The sequence below is a fragment of the Astatotilapia calliptera genome, chromosome 6, assembly GCF_964374335.1.
Source record: "Astatotilapia calliptera chromosome 6, fAstCal68.1, whole genome shotgun sequence".
Lineage (NCBI taxonomy): Eukaryota > Metazoa > Chordata > Actinopteri > Cichliformes > Cichlidae > Astatotilapia > Astatotilapia calliptera.
Window position 1 is genome coordinate 18,127,971 of NC_137427.1, and position 21,321 is coordinate 18,149,291.

Consider the following 21,321-nt stretch of genomic DNA (forward strand, 5'->3'; position numbering starts at 1 on the left):
CCCTCTCAGAGTACCCCCTCTGTATGCTTGCAGAGACCCCTACAGTAGGGAAACATGCAAAACGGTGTCCAAACCTTTGTATTTTAGCTTTATTTATGTCTTACACAGCATCCCAACTCTTTAGCTAACTTAATAACTTTAGCTAAAGTGAATAGTTAGTCTAATTCATTAGTGCAGCATTACTGGATAACTTAAAAACTTTACCTATGAGATCAAGAGAAGGCGGGTCAATGCTGGGTGTGGTTTGAAAACTTTGTGTTATTGCATTTTATTTTTGCTCATATGTAGAGATATGTTCTCTACTCTTATAAAGGTCCATTTCAGTAACAGATTCAGTGTTTTACATAAGCTGTTTTCACAAATCCATATGGAATAACCAGTTATGGAAGTTAGGTCAGGCGTGATGCTGGCTTCCAGTACTGTATTTTTAACTTTAAATAGGAAAAAATTTGCCCTTGTTTGTGAGATTTTGAAAGCATGCCAAGTCTATGAGAACCGGTTTCAGCCAGTTGGAGCCGGTTCCTTTGCTTTGGGCTGAAAATGAGAGAGATGAGAAATGTGATCTAGGTTCAAAATTCTGTGTGCTGGTTATTCGTCGTTGATGTCTTGTTGTGCTGCTGATTAGAAATCTTGGTTGTTTCAGATGTAATGTTGTACTTCACACATAATAATAATGATGATGATAATAATAATAAAAAAGTGGTCAGGTTTTACACAGATTTTTATCCTATTAAAATGAGAATGTTTGTGCTTAAGACATGCTACACTTGCGTATTTTCCAGCTTCATATTTTGTTGTGGCTGTTTTTAATTATTTAATCCTGGTAGCTGTCTGGTAGCAATATGAGTACTAAGGGGATGTTACACAGAAGAGCAGTGATGTGGCAAATAAAGACTGAAATATCAGGAAAGTTATTTGTAAAATTACAGAAAAAATTGACCTTTTAACATTACCTAAAGCAGTGAATCTTACAATAGTTTTCAGACTAGGTGACTAAAGTCTTTCTCATGTATTCAAGTTACCTGTACAGGCCTCCTAGCTATATTTCAGTTATTTAGAAAGTTCAGTTGCTGCTACATAGGGATACGCGCGACTACTTAACTAGATGTATAGATGTTACTCCCCTTGCTAGTAGACATCAGAAACACTAGTTGGCTAGTAGGGCTGCCACAATTTGTTGACATAATCTATGACGTCGACTATTAAAAAGTGGTTAGTCCATCATTTTATTGTTGACGCGCCATATACATACCACATAAATGTGTTTTTGTAACTGCAGTACACTGCAGGAAGGTATGGGGGCAGTATCACATTTTCCATCTGCAGGACTGCACTCAGTTTGGGATGCTATTTACACTTCTCTGACATGAGGCACATGGGTGGAAACAGTCCTCTCCCCACATGCTTACACTACTGTAAATACCACACGGTTCGGGAAGGAAGCTGACTGAATGCAGGAAGCACATGACAACCAGACTATTACCAACACGTATTAGCGTAAACTGACCTTACGTGGACTTTGTCTTGGGAAGATGGCAAATTAAAGACTGTCTAAAGTTCGATTTGAAACTTTGCACCCTTTGTTGTGCTCATAAAGAACTTTAGTTAATTTTTAATATGATTTTCTGGCGTTCTCTTGTTTACGCGGAGACTCTAAAGGATCTGGCACACCATGTAGACAAATTGGCTGGCAGATCATGATTGTGGTTTACCGTGAGCTACAGTTTCTTTATCATTGGCTTTGTGGCTGACTTATCGTGTTCAGCTGAGGTTAAAAACAGTGTGTGCGGATGGTGGTTAAAGCTAAATTTAATGTGGGCTTTGGTATTAAACTAATATTTTTAATATAATGATATTAAAAATGATCCTCCAGAATTGTTTGTCCTTCCAGAATTGTTTCTATTTGAAACAGACTACATAGCTTTTGTGGAGATTTATATATTTAGCTTGTTAGTTTAAGGTTAGCTTCACAAAGTCAATAAAATTATACACTGAAAACAAGTGTCTGTTACTCATGCCTACCCAAAATCTCCTTCTGCTATAAACAAGCACTACAATACATGCAGAAGTTTGGACACCTCAAGGCAAATTAAACGTTTATTAAATTTCAAAGTAAAAAGAAATGAATAAAGCCCTTCGGGGAAATAAGATGTGTCATTTCATTATATATTTAACTCCCATCCCAAACATTCAATGAAACTCTCAGAAGTCAGCATTAATTAACTCATTAGGTCTCATACAGTTCATGTATGTGTCTCGCCTGTCATCCTATGATAGCTGGGATAGGCTCCAGCGCTCGCTGGCGTCCCTGAAGAAAGTGGGTGAATGGACTTGTACCGACAAATTTTCTGACCACTCCAACTTTGCTCTCCTACTTAGGAAATCTCGAGTTAAGCTAACTGATGCTTAAAAGCCTATTATAATATCATTAATAACGGTAATTAACAGGAACACTGTAGAACTGCTGGGCAGAAAGGCCAATTGAAAACTCCATATGATGACAAGGGATCCGGCTCAGCATCGGTAAAGGGAGACCTTACCTATGCACAGATGACCTCTGGATAAGCCAACGCCTTTCTGAAAGCTCGATTAAGGTGAGAGACTGGTGGCAGCTGAGACTGCAACCTTGCAAATCTTACCAAAGGTATATTTGGAGGAAATGGGAACATGGAAAAATTCTGCTTTAAGGCTTGAGAAGAATGGACCCTGTTATAAATACATGTATACACAAACACCACTCAAGAACTCACAATTATCAACAAGTATTATGTGAAAGTGTGAGTACTTCAAACTAATGCATACAAATGTAGTTTTTTTATTACTGCAGGAAGTCAAGCCTGCTGTGGGTTTTAATAAGCAAATTTGTGGCTACAAATGAGTGTGTAAAGACAGAGTGAAACAAATGCGATTATTGAGATTTATTTTTTTTAAATAAAGAGGCATGTGTACAGACAGCTTTATAACTCTGCCGAAACATACAAGCTCACCTGCCGATATAGTGAGATTTCCAGCATTAGGAATTTTAAATAATCCCAACAAATAAATTGAAAAGTACTCTAATTTTAAAAGAATTTATTCCTTCACTTGCACGGGTAACTATGCAAAAATACTTCTACCATCAAAGCAGCGTGTTATGATTTATTGAGGACTCTAAACGGTGATTCACCAAACTGAGAGCTTCAGCTATGCAGGCTATTTTCAGGCTGCTTGTACTGCCTAAGCGAAGGAAAATGTAAACGTTTTTTATTGCTGTGTGTTCAATTTATGCCCCAATATCAATGTATGAGAACTAAGCTACAGTGTAGCCTAGCTGATTTGACCACAGGGGGTGACTTGTCTAAGCTCAAGGCTGCTTTCTCCAGCACTGCAGACATGTCGGTGTGCAAAAGGGTGTGAGAAAGAGAGAGACACGCAGGCTCTTGGAGAGCACAGATACCAGCTCCCCTGCTCCCGATCACATGGATTCTTCACAAGGGACTCAGACAACACGAGGTGCAAAGGTTTAAGCTATTCCTTTTCTGGAATACCAACAAACATGAGAATATAAGACCACTATAACTCACCCCCTGCTGGCCTCTTGGGGAACAGCAAGTTCCTCAAGCACAAGTGAGTGCACAAAATGGCTGACCTGAATTAATGCTTTGTGATCTCAGAAGGAAATGACTGCAAAAAGACTGTTGTTTCTAATAAATAGCATAACATAACATAACATAACTACTCGCTGGGACCTTCAGGTGGACTCTTCTCATGTGTGCACTTCCGCGTAGAAAGTGCAACACTTCAATGTACCTAACACCCTGCATAACCACCATGCTTGCCGATGCAGCAGGTCTGTGTAACTGTGAGTGTAGGTTTATAAAACTACAATCACACTACTGTCTGTAGTTAGGTTACAGACAAATTTTCAGGCTGTTGTTTGGCAGAAGGCTCCTCCCCCTCCCTATAACCCCTCCCCCTTAGCACTGTAATGTCTCTGGGCTCTGTCTGGACACCCCTCCCCCTCCATGCCAATGTTCAGCTGCCTGTTCTCTACCACTCATTGGCTCTGTGATTCTGTCTCAAACCTGCTCCTCCTGCTGCAGGGTAACTACAAGCTGCAGCACATTTTCTTTGAGTCCTGCATATCCTCCATACTAACCGACCTAAAACATCCTGCAGCGGTTCATATACATACCTTGCCTGCTTTTATCTACCGACTTCAGCACGGTGACCAACAGGATGCTTTAAAAAAAAAAAAACCGGGTGAACCACTCAGACTGCATCTCTGGACTGCGCGACCGTTAGTCGTTTAACGACCAAACCCCCTCTCCCCCGGTCGCAACGTCAGCCGTTGGAGTTTTTTTGTGCGTGCGCGAAAGGAGGAGGAGTCTGTTCGCGAGTCAGAGGGGGCGCGGAGCAGTCGGTTGAATCCGCGAACACAACAGTTGTTGTTGTGGCACAGCTCACTAGTTTCCCCGGTTCATCTTGAGAACGTGGACTTGATGCAGCACTCATAACGCATCCCGAGAGCATCGGCGCTTCACACAGGGGGTCTGTAAGAGTTGGTTTGGACACCAGCGGGTGAGGAGGGGACCGTACGGAACGAAGCTTAAAATCGCGGGAACGTCGGCGGACAGCGTAGAGAAATTCGGTGAGTCGAGGTACTGCAGTTAGCATGGTACCCAGACAGCTTATTTGTACTTTTATTTAATAGCAGTGAATGTCATCCTTTATGGAACTTGTGGTTCTGAACAGAAACATTTGATATGAATTAGGGGAAAAAATCTGTTACTGGTAGTTGGCTGCATACAATGCAACAGTGACCCCTACAGACCGGGATTACAGCAGACATGCATAATGAAAACCCTGTCAGCTAGCAGTGTCAGTGTTCGCTAAATGAATAATGGTATATTGATACTGTTTTGGTTTTTTTAATCGATATCACGGAGTGAAAACATTTTATTTGCAGCTTTTATTTACAGACATTTTTTTTAAAAAATTCTCTAATGGCTTATATTCGATTCGTTTTTTTGTGTGCTAGAAAAGTCGTTTGCATAACCAGTCTGGAGTCATAACATCCGTGTATGCTAGCATTAAACTGTGAATTGATTTGAATGCTGATATATCTTACATTTGTTATTCAGGTAGTTTTTTTTAAATTACATACAGCATATATTTTAGAACATTTGAGCTTTAAAAAAAATTACATGTCTATTCCTTGATTTCTGATAAACGTTGTGAAACAAGTCACCTTTATCTTTAGTTATATAAATCAGCAGTCCCCAACCTTTTTTGCGCCACGGACCGGTTTGTGCCCGACAATATTTTCACGGACTGGCCTTTAATGTGTCGCGGATAAATACAACAAAATAAAACTAGTACCGGTAACGAAAAAAAGATTTATTCATAACACAGGTGAAAAGACCCAGGAAAACCGAGTTAACGATAAAAACGATAACAAAATAACGCTGAAAACCGATAAAAACCCTGAAAACCATACATTTCACACCTGAGCCTCAACTCTTGCGACCCGGTACCAAACGACTCACGGACCGGTACCGGTTCGAGGCCCAGGGGTTGGGGACAGCTGATATAAATAATAGTCGCTTTACTATCTGCTGATTGAAGAAAGAGTTCTTACATCTCATCAGTAATCAAATACTTTAAGTTTGCTTCCCAATTCAGAATGTGGAAATGCACACTTGTGTCTCTGATGTTTTTGTACCTCATTTTATGGCTTTTTAGGTAAAGTTCTACAAAGTCAATGTAGCAACTGCGCCATGTTGGTGCTAGGAAGCAGCGAATATAATCAGCATGTTGACATAACAAAAAGCTTTGTGGCGTCCGTTATTGATCTTCTGTGGATGCTAAATGAAAATGTGGCTTTTATTTTAAAAATAATATCCACAAAAGTTTTTTAGCTCTTACTAGATGGTATCCCTAAATTCACTGCTACAGTATAATCTTTTTAACTTAGCTGTCTAAAGTGACTAGAAGTGAGTAGGAGAAAGCTGCATTCCTCATATTGAGCAGCTGAACCCGCCCCCTCCCCCTCTTGGTTTAAAGTGGTACAATCCAGTAATTTTCCATTTCACTCTCCTAGGATGTGGGTGTGGCCTAAAGTCAATGATCAGACAAGAGTTGAGCAGGTTTTGGTTTTTTTACCTGCCAGTGACTTTACTTGAAAACTGAAATCTCCACCTTTTATGGTTTTGGTGGAAAGATGGAAAGATGTACATGATCATTACACTGCACTAAAGATCAGACACCAAATGTCTTGGGCAATTTCTCAGTTTTCAGTGCTGTAGTCTTTCATCATATTTTCCAACATCTTACATATTTTTTTAAAAAAATCAGTTAATATAAAGTCAACAGTTTCATATTTGCTTTTAATTTTTTGAATCATGCCTTGTTTCTGGTTTCACCTCCCCCTCTTCACTTCTGCAGTGCTCACATGGTGCACTTGTAATTCATTACAGAGACTGTTGTTTCCCTACAGAACAGGAAGCAGCCCTTAAAGGCACAACCTATTTTTTTGTGTGTGTGTGTGTTTAAAGTTATATTTGACTTTGCTGTAGCTATTTATTGTGCTTTTCCTGTAATCCAGGTTTTTGCAATTACTGTAATAGTAATATGCTATGCTACAGTTTGTAGTTTTACCTGTGTTCGCTTTAAGATTGTATTCAGTTTGGATGTGTGTTTTAACCGGTGCCCTTTCGGTTGCAAAAAAACAGAATGCTCGATTAAGCCCTAAACTCCGCACGAAAATGTTTAGTGGTCAAAATAAACTTTTCCCCCCCCATAGATCTCTGTAGAACCAGAGGTTCTTTTTGCAACCACAACTGTCACCCTCTGGTGGCCGTCAGATAGAAGCCACTTCCAGGTTAGCTTCGTATATGTTAGAAATGCGTAAAACAAAAAATGTCAGCTAGCAGTGGCAGTGGCCAGTGATAAATTAATTACTTTCTAATACCATAGAATTGATAATATTACACTGGCAAATTTTTAAAATTCTGATTAATATGACATTAAATGTTAAAACAAACAGCAAAAAGCTACTTAAACATTGTCACTGTTTTTGTTCGTAACAAACTGTTTCAGGTGGGAAAAACTACAAAAATATAATGAATTTTCTCCCAAATTTCACAACTGGAAATGTACATTTGTGTCTTGGGTATGTTCATACCTCACTTCAAGACATTAAAAGCCAGTCCTACAACATCAGTGTAGCGACTGTGCCGTGTTGGTGCTAGGAAGCTGCAGACATAATCAGTGTCCTGCAAAGGTGGTAATTTGGGCGAGGGACAAAAAAAATGACAGATCTTAATGTGTAGTTGTTTATCTTGAGATAGAAACTAATGAAGAAAGTGCCAAAGTAATAAATGGACTATGTCACTCTGTTTTGTGTCGTTGGATTGGCAGCTTTACTGAAGAGTTAGCGATTTAAAAAATACACTTGCAGGAATCGCTGTAGCTTATCAAACTGCAATCTAGATAGAGCCTTCAATGTGATAGAATAGAAAAATATAATGGCTAATGTGAGTAAGAGGCAGCTGCACCCCTCCCCTCTTGGTTTAAAGTGGTACAGTCTAGTAATTTTCCATTCCACTGTCCTAGGATGTGGGTGTGGCCTAAAGTCGATCTCATCAGACAAGAATTAAGCAGGTTTTGTCTTTGACCTATCACACAAATTTACTACAAATGAGAAATCTCACTTTGTTTTTGGTTTTGGTGAACTGATGCGCAGAATAGATATAAGGCCAGCGGAGTGATTTCTGAACTGCATAAAATATCAGGCACCAAGTGGTTTGGGCAATTTCATCTGTCTTCAGATTTGGAGTCTTTCATATTTTCCAACTCCCCGTTATAATGTTATTGATAACCGTGTCCATAGAAACAGAGAAAATTAAGAGTTTAATATTTGGTTTTTACCCTTTTAGAACATGGTATGGCCTTGTTTTTGGTTTCACCTCCCCCGCTTCACCCAGCGGCAGTGCTCACATGGTGCACTTGTAATTCATTACAGTCTCTTTTTTTTTTTTATCTGCAGAAGAGGAAGCAGCCCTTAAAGGCGCCACATACATTTTTCAAAAGCTTTCTTGTAGATGTTATATTTGACTTTGCTGAATTTATTTAACTTCTTATACCGTGTAAGATTGTCTGTATTGAGTTTTATAAATCAGCAATTTGTAGAGCTAGCTTCATTAAGATTTTAAGATTGTAAATAAAAAAATATTTTGTTTTGTTTTCTATCATTAAAATCGAGACCTTCTGGGGAGCTCCATGTGGAGAAAAGGGGGAGTTAGTGTGACAGCAGTCCTGGTTTATACATGTTTGCTACCAGATGTAAGTCGGCACTGTGCAGCTGTTGGCTCATGACAACTATAGGCCAAGAGTTTTTGGCCTCAGTGATAAATATGAGCAGAATTTGATGACATAACTCAGATTCATCTGAAATTTTAATGTGTATATTAGACAAGGGCGTAAAGTGCCATTCAGGTAGGCCACATCACTGTACCATGTCACACAGAGCATACTTGTATCTTGCAGCATTTTCTGTAGAGAAATAATTAAAAATAATATATCACATTATATAACTGGTCAAGTGACAAAATGCATATTGATTCTCAATACTCTCAATACGTGCCACTGCTATTGTGTGACATTATTTGTTATGTATCTTAAATTCTTACAAAGCGGTGCACTTCAACATGAAATGGTATTCATGTTGGTATATCATAGTAGTTATGGTTAAAACCATGTCACCATGGTTATTTATTGAAATTTAAGCTAATTCTTAATAGATTGATCAAATAAATCAAATGTAGAAATATAGAGACATAACTGATTTGTCCACAATGAAAAGGCAAATCAGTTTGTGTGTTTCTCATTTAATTACAGATTCTGACATTTACATGTTATGTTATGAAATTATTCTTATGGAAGTTAGGTCAGGCGTGATGCTGGCTTCCAGTACTGTATTTTTAACTTTAAATAGGAAAAAATTTGCCCTTGTTTGTGAGATTTTGAAAGCATGCCAAGTCTATGAGAACCGGTTTCAGCCAGTTGGAGCCGGTTCCTTTGCTTTGGGCTGAAAATGAGAGAGATGAGAAATGTGATCTAGGTTCAAAATTCTGTGTGCTGGTTATTCGTCGTTGATGTCTTGTTGTGCTGCTGATTAGAAATCTTGGTTGTTTCAGATGTAATGTTGTACTTCACACATAATAATGATGATGATAATAACAATAAAAAAGTGGTCAGGTTTTACACAGATTTTTATCCTATTAAAATGAGAATGTTTGTGCTTAAGACATGCTACACTTGCGTATTTTCCAGCTTCATATTTTGTTGTGGCTGTTTGTAATTATTTAATCCTGGTAGCTGTCTGGTAGCAATATGAGTACTAAGGGGATGTTACACAGAAGAGCAGTGATGTGGCAAATAAAGACTGAAATATCAGGAAAGTTATTTGTAAAATTACAGAAAAAATTGACCTTTTAACATTACCTAAAGCAGTGAATCTTACAATAGTTTTCAGACTAGGCGACTAAAGTCTTTCTCATGTATTCAAGTTACCTGTACAGGCCTCCTAGCTATATTTCAGTTATTTAGAAAGTTCAGTTGCTGCTACATAGGGATATGCGCGACTACTTAACTAGATGTATAGATGTTACTCCCCTTGCTAGTAGACATCAGAAACACTAGTTGGCTAGTAGGGCTGCCACAATTTGTTGACATAATCTATGACATCGACTATTAAAAAGTGGTTAGTCCATCATTTTATTGTTGACGCGTCATATACATACCACATAAATGTGTTTTTGTAACTGCAATACACTGCAGGAAGGTATGGGGGCAGTATCACATTTTCCATCTGCAAGACTGCACTCAATATTAACAAAGAAGAAGTGTAGGCGAATGGCAAAGCAGGAAGACGGAAGAAAATGGAAACTGAGATTTTAAAAAATGCGAAAGCATTTCACAGAAAACAAACTTAAATGCAGACTGTGCAAAGTAGGGCTGCCACAAACGATTATTTTGCTAGTCGACTAGTCACCGATTATTTTTGCGATTAGTCGACTAATCAGATCATGCATCCATTGGACGTAAAACGTACAGCTTATTGCACTAGCATGCATCTGCTCTTGTTTAACTATCATTAGCTTACAGCTTTAAGTGTTTAAGGTATGTGCTAACTAAAAGTAGAGACAAGATGATAGTTTATTAAATTTTAATGAAATTTGCAGATTTTTTCGGTGGAGCTTAATTAGAGCTGGGCGATATGAGATTTTTTCATATCACGATATGTTTTTTTCATTTCAGGCGATAACGATATCTATCACGATATAAGCCAAATAACTATATTTGTAAGATTTAAATGTGCCGTTGCTCACAAGTAAAATGTGAAATAATCAGCAGCTTGTTTATATTTAAATATTTATTTCCCATAATAAGTTCAACAGGGTAGATGTACTTAAGGAACATGAGACTTTTTCAGATAAATAAAGGCAAATATTGCAAACTACACAAAAGGCAGCCGCTAAAGCGTTTAAGTTTCAAAATAGAACAAACGAAACAGACTAAATAGTCAATTCCACTTAGAAACAAAATATTAATTCTAAAAATAAATCTTAGTTTGTTTTACAGAAGAACAGACAAAACTGACTAACTTTTGTCAATATCAAATAAACTGAGAACTAAAAGGAAATTCTCAATCTCTCCTTGTTGTATAGCTTAGCTTTTCAAACAGTTTTAACAGTTACTTTAGTCTGACAAAAGCCGAATGACGAATTAGCGCTTCCAGTCAGAGACTGAGGCTACGTCCACACGTACACGGGTATTTTTGAAAACGGAGATTTTCCTTTTTCGTTTTAAAAAATAATCCCGTCCACACATAAAGGCAGAAATGAAGGAAAACGCTGCTATGAACATGCCAAAGCAGCAGGTGGCGCTAGATTCCTAACCGTGCAGAAATATTGGCCAATCAGAAGTCTAGAAGCCTCGGTGGGAAAAAGTAAACAAAGCTGGGGCATAGAAGCAGAACCGAGTCGTATGTGTGGAGGGACAGTAACTGTGTGTGTATGTAAGCATTTAAACACTGCAGAGAGTAGAATTAACAGTAACAGTATTGTAGAAATTCATTTCACCGAAACAATAACGTGGCGCACAGTGTGACGCATGCACCAGTTTATTGTATTTCCAGACTTGCTTTCGGCACAATTTACAGTGCACGCTACTCTGTTTTTTGTCAGACTTGAAATAGCCGAAATACCTTCACACTACGGAACTTCTATGGCTCTTCCGTTCGACAATCTCTCCGGCATTGGAACCATCATCTGTTTTCTCTTCGGTCACGCTCGGTTGATTTTTCTAGTCTGCACACTCATTTCCTCCATTACGCGCTGGCTCCATTACCCGCTGGCTGCTTCCCAAACAAACACACGTGCGGCTTGGCACTTGTGCTGTACGTAACAAGTCACGCCACGTGACGCTGCGGCTGTGATTGGTTCGGCTCTGCGCTACTTAATTTGGATTGGCTGACCTTTTTTTTTTTTTTTTTTTTTTTTTTAAAGAGGACAAGAGCGGCGAGGTCTATCGCGATAGCTTAATTTCTCTATCGAGTAAAAGTTATATCGCGATACATATCGTTATCGTTCTATCGCCCAGCTCTAAGCTTAATAATCTCAGTCGTCTGCTCCTTGCTATCTAAAATATAACAGGACACTGGAGTATATTCTCGAGCATCTCACACTTCTGATAATCAGTTGTCTGCTTGACGTTTATTCAGCTGTGTAAAAACTATAACTTTAATCTCAGCCAAACCGATTTACTCAGGAACAAAGAAAATACTGAAAAAAACCAAACAATAACATTTTAAGTTATCTAAGTGACTTATATATGTTTAACCTGAGTAGCGAAAGATGGCAGTGGGTTTGAAAACGATTTGCCGGGAGTCCGGTGTTCTCACCGGCTCTAGTGAGCCTTGAACCCGGGCTAGCTATCGAGCTGGTGGGTAACAGACGTCTCTGAAAACGTCGGAGCACTTTTGAAAATATGTGGTGTCTTGATACACTGAGCTGGTGTTTGAAGTTTACACAGCTACATTCTCGCCTGAAAATATGTTAAGTTTATTTTGTGACCCAGAAAGAATAATAAGAGTAATATTAAAACTAACTAGCTGCCGCTATTGTTGGAAACTGAGCTGGCATGCGCTATGAATTCTGGGACAGGGTTGGGCTACGAAGTATACACCCGACCCATCCTTCAAATCTTGGGAAATAAAGGACGCATTTGTTGGCGGCATTTGTCGGAGTCTTCGAATTTGGACAATCTTCGTCGTGTCGCTGTAACGTAATTGGCCTACTAATGCGGGCACAGGAAGATGCGGTTCCTGAATTTGGACACAGCTACGATACCGGACACTGCTTCTTCTTTGGGGTTTAAAGGCAGCTGGCATCGTTGTACATGCAGTGCTGCCAACTTCTGTTTCAGTCCGTTATTACACTCTTAAATCCTGCTACTTATTCCTGCGTCTTTTGGGATCTTACAAAGCTTCAAACAACGCATCGACTACTAAATTAGTTGTCGACGATTTTGATAGTCGACGTAATTGTGACTAGTTGACTAATCATGGCAGCCCTAGTGCAAAGCGACAGCAGTAGTTTAAATGCTCATAAACTGCAGTTCATAAATATTTAAATCCCCAGATTTGATCTATGATATCAAATCTGAATGGGTCAGTTTTATAGATTTACGTTAATGTGTTGCGTTGATACTTAATGTTATAATGTTATGACAATGCTTGCTAAGCGAACACCATTTTAGTTTTGTTAGCTAATAAGTGAAATGTGATAGTAAACCATTAAACAGGAGAAGCTACACTGTCTCCTAGTTTGGGGGGTTTTCCACACAATTGCAGCCGTAATGATTAGTTGGCTTTCCATTCGGTTTCTTAACAGAATAGATAAACATCTAGTCACCTAGTCAGGGTTTTGTGGTCTGTAGGGTTGTGTAATGTCATATTGTCTGCAATACCAGAATATATATTACATGATAAGTGTCATATCTCAATATCATTGCTGTAGCAAAACTATGGTTATACATTGTCTAGGTCATGCAACAAAGAGATAATCCCAGGCATGTCTGATAGCAAGAGCTGCCTGCCAGTCTCAGGTGATGATTTAATACTTAAAAAGGGAGCTACTTCAGCAACCTCCAATAAAGTAGTAGTGTAAAATATGTAAAGAATGTTGTTTCCACTGAAAATGGAAACAAGAAACTTGTTTCACCACTTAAAGAAGAACACACTGTCAAGTACAGCCAGATTATGAAGCAGGGGATGTGCGACCGAAATGTTAAAAAAAAAAAAAGACTCGACTGTGCATAACTGCACTCACTAGCTGCACTCCCTATGACAGAAGGAGCAAATGTTTGATGAATATTACCAATACTGTTACATGGTGGTCAAGGAATGCTTTAAGCAAACTGGTCAAAAAGCTTGAAGCAAGTTACAACTACCCAGGTAGAAAATATTTTTCATTGGCCACACTGAGCGAATTGTGCACTCTAGCCAGTAATAAAACTGTAAAACCTGTAATCTGTGTTCAGCTATTCTTTTCACAAACAGTTGGCACATTAAGTAACTCCCGATGTTTTATTTTGCATATTTTTACTGGATACCCTTCCTGATGCAGTCTCAGAGAGATTTGTGTCTCCTCCCTCTGACTACCTCCTCCAGCTTATTCAGGGAAACATCGAGCCTCTTCCAGGCCATCCAATAGACGTAATCTCTCCAGCATATCTTGGGTGTACGCCTGTGCCTTCTCCCGGCAGGTTCCTGGCCGGAATACCTTACCCAGGAGATGACAGATGTCTCAATGTGGAGGTGTAGGGGCTCTACTCTGAACCCCTCTCAGATGACAAACTCCTCACCCGATCACGAAGGGAAAGCTTATCCATGCTTCGGAGAAAGCTAATTTCCATGGCCTGTATCTGTGATCTCATTCTAATTTTGTTAACAAAAAGATCAGACCTAAATTAACAAATGTAAGGTGTTTCTAAACAACTATGCACCATCTTGTGGCAGGTGACTGCATTACATTTAGGACACAATCATTTCATGGGATTGGGAATCTATTAAAATTTTAACAATTTATTCAAACGACTAGTAACTCTGATAGAGAGTAGTGAAAACAGCAATGATTAGTTGACTACTATATATCTACTGAAGGAAATTTTGTCATAAGGCAGTTAGCTCGAGGGTCCATTCGGACACCCATGTGCCTTCTTGTTTTTTGTGACCATAGGGACTCATCCGCAGAAAACTTACTTTGCAGTGTACTAATTATACATGCTGCCCAGGCTGCGGATTTCAAAGAAATATAACAGGAATGGCTACTTAGCCGTCCGGTCTTCAGCTCCGCATCAGAGTATAATCATGATTAAAGCCTGGATAACCTTTTCCTTTTCCATCTGTTGATGCCTGAGAATTTCATCTTCAGTGAGTGAACATAAAGGTTGGTACATATGTCCGCATAACTCTCCATGTTGTGCAATTGTCCATGGACAAATTACATTACGATGCACCAACAACACATGGACTTGGCAGTGGACTTCAGGCTTGATTCCTGTTATACTTTAAAACATCCCTGAAAGTCAATAGATGACAGGTGTACAAACCAGCGTAATTCTGCAGCACTAGAAAATTAGCGACCGTGTTTCCTTTGTCAGAGTAACCAGGCCACTGCTGCAACGATTGCTAAGAGCATTAATCTGTTTTCTCCAGTCACAACAAATTTGCTGTCAAACGTGATTCTACTGCAGTATTGGTAACTGTGATGGAAGGCTCTTGGCCAAGGTGCTGTGAAAGATCACCATAGCCTTCCATGTCACTGAAGTTGTTGTGGGCTCTGTCAACCTAGTTAGTTATATTTCTCAGGAGGTCCATGTCAGGTTGTGTGCAAGGTTACAGTGTAGCATTAAAAGGAGTTTCTGGTTATGTCGTAACTTACAACGTAACTTCCTTCAGCTGATTCTGTTCCCAAGCGACCTAATGGTGTGTCCTTGGTCTATCTCAGGGACTTCTCGGAACACCTGAAAAACTTCATCTAGGATGTGTCAGAATAACCATCCAAGCCATCTCAATGGGCCCCTTTTGCATGGAGGAGTACTGTCCCTACCCTAAACCTCTCCTGAATGACTGAGCTCCTCATCCTGTCTCTAAAGCAGGAATTATACTCTCCTTGTCAGTGTGTCCGCTCCGATCTCAATTACATAAATTTTGAAGTCACATGTTTAGCATGAGGGTTTGTGTGCTTTCCCGTTTCACGTCCATGGAGAATTTACATTAAAATGCACCAACTACATATGCTCCTCAGGCAGCAGAATTCTAGCTGATGTCCAAGAAGTATAACAAGAATGACTTCTTGACTGTCAGGTCTCCAGCTGTCGATGTTCGCTTCTGCAACAGAGTAAAATCATGACTTAAGGGACAGGCCAGTCACCTGTTCAGCCTTGCAGGGTAACTTAAAAGCTATACGTGGGCCCATCACAGGAGGGAGCGTAGGGGTTTGGTGCTTTTTCAACTGGGAAGAGGTCTTGCCATTATAGTTTGAACATTTAATTATATGTGATATTTGATATGTGAATGTGAAATGGGTATGCTTGACCCAGCTAGGTTTGGTTCTAAATAAGAAGTAGAACTAGTGAAAGGGAAAATGTCTCCGCCTTTAATTTGGAGCACTTGGACTTTAACCACGTTCATAAAGGTGAGCTAGCCTTTACTACATTTACTAAATAGGCTAAGCCTAGGATTGTGCCATCGTCCATACATCATTTCAGTCAGTCCACTGAATCTGTATTGGTGTCTGCCAAGTGTCATCGAGTCTTCCAGCAAGAATCTGGAGCAAGGTAGGGTTGTTCCCAGCTATTAATTTCTTATCAGTCAAGCTTTAGATTTAGATTAATCCAACAATTTAAACACGAGAAAACGCATTCTCTTGAAAGTTAGTTGCAAAAGCAGGATTAGCTCTCTTACCTTACAGTTACCATTGTAATACTCGGTGTGCTTGTGGGTTGCTTCATGCCACCCACAAAGTACCAATATTTCACAAATATATTTTTCAGAAGTAAAAGAGAGAAATATATGGGAAAAAGTACTAGTACTTTACAAATACTATTATTTTATTGTAGCCTAGCCAAATAGGAATACTTTGAGACATTGCTAACAAATACATTTGCTATAAATACTGTCAAATTATGAAGCTGGCTAATTTATGTTAACATGTCAACAAATGCAATTGAAATGACCATTTACTGCTGTGGGTCCAATGAATGTTAATTAGAATATGTCTTCTCCTTTTATACTTAAAAAGAGTCTTCTGTTTATACAAACCAGCAGGGAGGGGAGAAACAAATATAGTTCTTTTTAAAATAGAGTGGTATTAAACAGGCGTATGTGGGGAAAGGCTAGCTATATTAATTACAAAAGGCATTCTCAGGCAGTCAGCCATTTTGTGCTCTAGCATTCACTGCAGCCCATCAAAGGAATAGAGTGGGGGATGGAAAAGTGTCAAAGTTGCTAGCTTGTTGACTTGTCTAAATTATCGAGTCAGGAAATTTTAGCTGTGTCCTGCAAAGTTTTTCACAGAAAACAGTGTGTGAGTTCCATGGCCTCTTTATGCTTGAATGTCTGTTTTTAGACAGAGAGGAGGAAGCTGTTAATACTGGATTTGTGAGTCCTTAATTCTGGACTTTATTACCACGCAGCAAACTTCCGAGAAAACCCACTTTTAGACATAAACAAGGATGAGTTATTGCAGAACAGACAGAAGTAAAATTTGATCAAAAAGCTTAAGGAGAATGAACAGGTCTTTCAAAGCCAAGGGTAAAATATCTGCCTCCACAAAAGGACTAGAACACACAGCAAATCTTTTCCTGTTCAGCATAGACTTATTTAGACCTGAATATGTAACTATAGAGTCTGAATCATTTAGGTAGGTTTGAAATTGTAATTTATCTTTATAGTTCCCTCCCTTTTTATGAGAACCCCCCTACTCCTGAAATGGTTTAGTCCATGCCTGGCTGTAAACCTCCAGAGAGCCGACTGCAGGTGTGGGGGAGGGGTTCGGTGCTCTGTTGTCAGGCTGTGGCTCTGACTTTGTGTGCTAGCTGTAGCTATTTCATACAATGTGACCTAAACTCAAATTATTCCACACAGCCTTCAGACTCTTGAAAAAATAAAATGGAGCAACTACATGCAGATGTTTTGGTTCTGCAGTTAACCAAAAGTGTGGGGTTATTGTTTTTGTTTATTTTTTGTTTATTTAATGCCTTAAAATTAACTTAAGGTCGACTTTATTTTGGTGGATGGTGTACTTCACTTTGTATTTGTAACCATCCATAGCATTTTTCTGTAGTCATTACACAAACCCCGCTCAGCTTGCCTGATTCACATGGATCTCCTGGTTCTCCCACCCCCACCCTTTCCCTAGTTTTCTTCCCTTTTTTCCTTTTACCCAGCTCTCGCTGGAGTCTAATTTGTCACAAGAAGGGGGGGGAGGCACAATCACGCGTACAATGTTTGAGAAATGGTAGGCAAAAAGTCAGTGCTTTTAAACGCAACAGTTAAAATCATGTCAAAAGAAATTTCCTTTCTTTTGACTACTTTTCAGAAATTGGTTTCTACAATACTACTACTACAATACTACTACAAGACTACTTTATTTATATTTTCTACTGTAATTTCCTTATTTTTTTACGTGTTGTTTTTATTACTATGCGCTTTGGGGTTTTCAGCTAAGGGAACAGTTAAAGGAACGTCACACACTGTCTTGATGGCAAATAGCTGGATATATGTAGATAAAGGAATCCCACTGGAGAGAGGAATGATCAAATATAGTGGCAATAGCTTGGTCCCCAAGTTGATCTGTCCACATGCCTGCTGAACAAAAGTGAAAACTAAATCCATAAGGAAAGCATAAAAACTGACTGTGGCAGGTGGCAGACTATACCTGATGGGCTGTGTTCAGTTTTATTGCTGTCGCTGAGTGAGTTCAAACTGCGACTGCATCCACTTATAGATGAATTATGAATTTGACAGCATATCGAGAATGTGTTCAAGGATAAAGTCTTGTAATTGCACCTGTTTCTCTGGAAAGTATCGTCAGTACCATCATGTGTACTTGAACACATTTTTTCCTTTTAACAGTTTTGGTATTGGACGTGCTCTTCCCTTCTAAAGTGTCCACGTTTGAATGTATCCATCTAAATGTTTTCTATACATCTCACCCTGTTCAAGGTCTTGGCAGACTGGAACCTCTCCTGGCATGCATACACTATCTCAGAGCAAACATCCGCGCACTTTTTCTCAAACCTCTGGGTGATTCAGATTTTCCAGTTCACCTGACTTTTCCATCCACTGTGGTTGGAAACTGGAGCTTCAGAGTCCTAGTATTATAATATTAAGAAAGCTTTGATTGAATTTGTGTACGAATATTTTAGATTGTGTGACAGCCATAGACCCAAGGTTGCTACCTGTTTAGGGGAATTTTGAAAGTTTTTTCCTGTGTTTAAGGATATAAAATCACTTCAGCTAACATTAAATGTTTTGGTCAGACTTTACCACATATGATTTTTTTTGTTATTGTTGTGGTTCCTACTAAACATGAGATCTTGTTGCCGGTGTAGCAGGCAGTAAGAGCTCAGTGTGCCTGCGCACAGCAGATCAGCGTGGCCATTTTAGGTTTCATTGAATCCAGATGCAGGAGGAGAGGGTGGGGGAAGGGAAGACTGCGCATTCTGCGCAGTAATGTAGGAATGCAGGCTCTGACCTCACTGGCTGACATCTATCCCCCCCCCCACCACAGTATTTAGCCTTCATAAAAATGTCTAATATCAGATAGCAGTTAATTGCTTTTTCAGTGTATAGTTAATCAGAAAATAAAACCAACAACATCTTGAGTGTCTGACAGGCTTAGACAGCGAAGTCTCAGGTTTACTGGTTGAAGGACATACGGCAGTCTGAAAGAGAAAAGGCGTTATTTTATTACCCAGTTCTTCAGACTTATAAAATATTTAGCAATATTTGAGGTTGTCGAGATTTTCTTAATTCTTCAATCCTAGCTTAGGGTGGTAGTGAGCAAGTGAGCACAAGACTTCTGGTCTCTTGTAACAAAAATAAGCTAAACCAGGATTTACAGTAGATCACTAACATGCAGAGATAACACTCAGTCGTCAAATTTGCTGTTTCCTCAAGATCTACGTATGCATATCAAGATTTCTGCAGATACGCATTGCTTTCCCCCCTCCCCCCTTCTTTTTTTGTGGGTGGGGCTTGTTATGTGATCTGATCCAGCTTGTACTCTGCATGCTCCTCGCAGCAGCGCTGGTGGCCATTTTGTGTTTCTGTCATGGAAGAAAGGAGGGTTAGGCAAAGAGTGCACTGCAAGCTTTTATTGACTCTGGCAAGAGGGCTGTTGATGAAGACAGGTGCAGGTTGAATATGAATGACAATTTAAATAAAATTGTATTTCTATCCTACTTCATCTTATTTTGTCATTTTTGTGTCAAATCAGGAAATTACCATAAATAGTTCTTTTTAATTTGATGAATCAAGTGATTAAAAAAATGAACCATGTAGGCTTTTGATTTTATATTTTTAGGTGTGTGTTCTTTGTTCCTCTTGAGTAGAGGAACCACCCCCGCATAGGAATGGTTTAGTCTCATTTAACAGCAGCCCTCCCTGCTGAGGGAGAGGCTGGGCGGGTAGAGGCTGCTTATTGTGTCAGACTCTGCTCTCTCTTTTTTTTTTTTTTTTTTTCTTACTGGATGCAGCTAGCATGATACTTTGGGGCTAAGAAAGCACCATTTATTCTCAATAAAAGATATATACACACACTTTCTTTCCTTTTTTGCTGAGATAATCTTTTAACATTCAATAAAAACAATAGACTGTATACACAGTTTGGTACAAAATTGCTTAACTGGCTTGTTTGATATGTTTTAGGAAGACATTAAAGACGTTTCAGCGGGTCTAGAACATTCTAGCGGTAGTATTTTAGATAAAACCAAAAAAAACTTCTGGTTTTCCCTTGGTAATTCTGAAAGTGCAGTATTACTTCAAAAAGAAATAAAGTAAAATTTTCTTTGTTTGAACGCCCCACCCCCACTTCCGCCCTACAGCAGAATGGTTCAGCCCATGAGCAAGAGGGAGAGGCTGTTCCAGAGAGAGCGCCTTTCTCTCTCTCTGTGTGTGTGTGTGTGTGTGTGTGTGTGTGTGTGTGTGTGTGTGTCTGTCTGTGTGAAAGAGACAGATGGAGAGAGGGGGAGGGTGGCTTCAGCTTGTTCTAGGTTGAGTGTCGAAAGTGTGCAATTTAGCGCTGGTTGTGCAGTGCTAGCTAAGCTGAGACTAAAGTGCACATTGTGCTGCTTTTTGTTGTGTTAGTGACTTTATTTGTTTTCTGTGTTGTTGCTTTTCATTTGGTTGTGTATATATAATGTAATGTCACTTCTTTTTTAACTTTTTTTTTTTTTACTGTTTGGTTTGTCTTTAGCACAGACTGCGTAGTAGCTTTAGAGGAAAAACATAGACTCCTCCCCTTTACCTTTGATCGTCCTCTGCTCAGTAATTTATCTGACCTTCAGTGGATGCCATATTTTCTAGAGTCATCCTGATAAAGGTGAACACATACAAAAAAATAATTTCTATCATTGTTTAGTATTGAGGCTTTTGTTAATTTTTTTTTTTTTTAGAGATTTGGCGCATTGAGCTGTTTGGGTTTGTTTGGTCCACTCAGTTTGATTTTCAGTTTCAGCCTTAACAGTCTAAAGGTTTAGTTTTTTTTTTTTTTCCAGTTCTGTTTTGAAAGTGTGAATACAGTGAATACTAAGCCAAAGGATGTCTGTGGAGATGGTGCAGGGCTCTAGGTTTTGAAATATTTCAACAAATTAAAAAAAATCAGTAAACCTTTTGGTGCCTCTACCTTTCATCGGATCTTAACACATCCTGCAAATGTATGGTCATCTTATCACTGAACAGAAAGGAAATGTGATCCTGATTAGCGTGTGCACACTGTCTACATTATACATGGCTTAAATTGTTTATATCTGAACAATATGAATTCATGTTTATTTAAGGTTTTTTGGAGGGTTTTTTTTTTTTTTGCATGTTTTGTCTTGAGGAAAACATTACAAAATTACTGCTTTCTGTGAGACCTATCCCTAAGGTACTAGTGCACCGCCTGTAAATACTTATGCGATGGAAAGAATTTAAAACAGCTATTGTTTCCCCCTCCCTGGTTTCTAATAAATTCAACATTTTGTGTGAAAGTGTGGCATTTAGCA

The 21,321-nt window shown here is 39.1% G+C and overlaps 1 protein-coding gene across 6 annotated transcripts in view; it reads left to right on the top strand.

Moving 5' to 3' along the window:
* Positions 1-3,688: 3,688 nt before the first annotated feature.
* atf7ip (activating transcription factor 7 interacting protein) overlaps positions 3,689-21,321 on the top strand; it is a 31,539-nt gene continuing 13,906 nt past the window's right edge. For 5 of the 6 annotated variants that reach the window (XM_026170709.2, XM_026170714.2, XM_026170713.2 and 2 more), the window contains exon 1: positions 3,689-4,630. The gene's annotated coding sequence lies outside the window, so the exon portion shown is untranslated. Of the gene's footprint in view, positions 4,641-21,321 lie in introns of all 6 variants that reach the window. The other variant, XM_080302868.1, reaches the window with a different exon arrangement.